Below are 2,873 nucleotides of genomic sequence, written 5' to 3'. Positions count from 1 at the left end.
ACATCTAAAGGTTATGGGCTTAGAAGGGTGGGATCCGCGTGTGCGTATACATCTAAAGGTTATGGGCTTAGAAGGGTGGGATCCGCGTGTGCGTATACATCTAAAGGTTATGGGCTTAGAAGGTTTGAATCTGTGTGTGCGTATACATCTAAAGGTTATGGGCTTAGAAGGGTTGGATCCGCGTGTGCGTTTACATCTAAAGGTTATGGGCTTAGAAGGGTTGGATCTGCGTGTGCGTATACATCTAAAGGTTATGGGCTTAGAAGGGTTGGATCCGCGTGTATGTTTACATCTAAAGGTTATGGGCTTAGATGGGTTGAATCCGCGTGTGCGTATACATCTAAAGGTTATGGGCTTAGAAGGGTTGGATCCGCGTGTGCGTTTACATCTAAAGGTTATGGGCTTAGATGGGTTGGATCCGCGTGTGCGTATACATCTAAAGGTTATGGGCTTAGATGGGTGGGATCCGCATGTGCGTATACATCTAAAGGTTATGGGCTTAGAAGGGTTGGATCCGCGTGTGCGTTTACATCTAAAGGTTATGGGCTTAGAAGGGTGGGATCCGCGTGTGCGTTTACATCTAAAGGTTATGGGCTTAGATGGGTTGAATCCGCGTGTGCGTATACATCTAAAGGTTATGGGCTTAGAAGGGTGGGATCCGCGTGTGCGTTTACATCTAAAGGTTAAGGGCTTAGATGGGTTGAATCCGCGTGTGCGTATACATCTAAAGGTTATGGGCTTAGATGGGTGGGATCCGCATGTGCGTATACATCTAAAGGTTATGGGCTTAGAAGGGTTGGATCCGCGTGTGCGTTTACATCTAAAGGTTATGGGCTTAGAAGGGTGGGATCCGCGTGTGCGTTTACATCTAAAGGTTATGGGCTTAGATGGGTTGAATCCGCGTGTGCGTATACATCTAAAGGTTATGGGCTTAGAAGGGTGGGATCCGCGTGTGCGTTTACATCTAAAGGTTATGGGCTTAGATGGGTTGAATCCGCGTGTGCGTATACATCTAAAGGTTATGGGCTTAGAAGGGTTGGATCCGCGTGTGCGTTTACATCTAAAGGTTATGGGCTTAGATGGGTTGGATCCGCGTGTGCGTATACATCTAAAGGTTATGGGCTTAGATGGGTGGGATCCGCGTGTGCGTATACATCTAAAGGTTATGGGCTTAGAAGGGTTGGATCCGCGTGTGCGTTTACATCTAAAGGTTATGGGCTTAGATGGGTTGAATCCGCGTGTGCGTATACATCTAAAGGTTATGGGCTTAGAAGGGTGGGATCCACGTGTGCGTATACATCTAAAGGTTATGGGCTTAGAAGGGTTGGATCCGCGTGTGCGTTTACATCTAAAGGTTATGGGCTTAGATGGGTTGAATCCGCGTGTGCGTATACATCTAAAGGTTATGGGCTTAGAAGGGTTGGATCCGCGTGTGCGTTTACATCTAAAGGTTATGGGCTTAGATGGGTTGAATCCGCGTGTGCGTATACATCTAAAGGTTATGGGCTTAGAAGGGTTGGATCCGCGTGTGCGTTTACATCTAAAGGTTATGGGCTTAGATGGGTTGAATCCGCGTGTGCGTATACATCTAAAGGTTATGGGCTTAGATGGGTGGGATCCGCGTGTGCGTATACATCTAAAGGTTATGGGCTTAGAAGGGTTGGATCCGCGTGTGCGTTTACATCTAAAGGTTATGGGCTTAGATGGGTTGAATCCGCGTGTGCGTATACATCTAAAGGTTATGGGCTTAGAAGGGTGGGATCCGCGTGTGCGTATACATCTAAAGGTTATGGGCTTAGAAGGGTTGGATCCGCGTGTGCGTTTACATCTAAAGGTTATGGGCTTAGATGGGTTGAATCCGCGTGTGCGTATACACCTAAAGGTTATGGGCTTAGAAGGGTTGGATCCGCGTGTGCGTTTACATCTAAAGGTTATGGGCTTAGATGGGTTGAATCCGCGTGTGCGTATACATCTAAAGGTTATGGGCTTAGAAGGGTGGGATCCGCGTGTGCGTATACATCTAAAGGTTATGGGCTTAGAAGGGTGGGATCCGCGTGTGCGTATACATCTAAAGGTTATGGGCTTAGAAGGGTGGGATCCGCGTGTGCGTATACATCTAAAGGTTATGGGCTTAGAAGGGTGGGATCCGCGTGTGCGTATACATCTAAAGGTTATGGGCTTAGAAGGGTTGGATCCGCGTGTGCGTTTACATCTAAAGGTTATGGGCTTAGATGGGTTGAATCCGCGTGTGCGTATACATCTAAAGGTTATGGGCTTAGAAGGGTGGGATCCGCGTGTGCGTATACATCTAAAGGTTATGGGCTTAGAAGGGTGGGATCCGCGTGTGCGTATACATCTAAAGGTTATGGGCTTAGAAGGGTGGGATCCGCGTGTGCGTATACATCTAAAGGTTATGGGCTTAGAAGGGTGGGATCCGCGTGTGCATATACATCTAAAGGTTATGGGCTTAGATGGGTTGAATCCGTGTGTGCGTATACATCTAAAGGTTATGGGCTTAGAAGGGTGGGATCCGCGTGTGCGTATACATCTAAAGGTTATGGGCTTAGAAGGGTGGGATCCGCGTGTGCGTATACATCTAAAGGTTATGGGCTTAGAAGGGTGGGATCCGCGTGTGCGTATACATCTAAAGGTTATGGGCTTAGATGGGTTGAATCCGCGTGTGCGTATACATCTAAAGGTTATGGGCTTAGAAGGGTGGGATCCGCGTGTGCGTATACATCTAAAGGTTATGGGCTTAGAAGGGTTGGATCCGCGTGTGCGTATACATCTAAAGGTTATGGGCTTAGATGGGTTGAATCCGCGTGTGCGTATACATCTAAAGGTTATGGGCTTAGAAGGGTGGGATCCGCGTG

This window comes from Palaemon carinicauda, chromosome 3, assembly GCF_036898095.1.
Source record: "Palaemon carinicauda isolate YSFRI2023 chromosome 3, ASM3689809v2, whole genome shotgun sequence".
Classification (NCBI taxonomy): domain Eukaryota; kingdom Metazoa; phylum Arthropoda; class Malacostraca; order Decapoda; family Palaemonidae; genus Palaemon; species Palaemon carinicauda.
Note: the sequence above shows the minus strand (reverse complement) of the source record.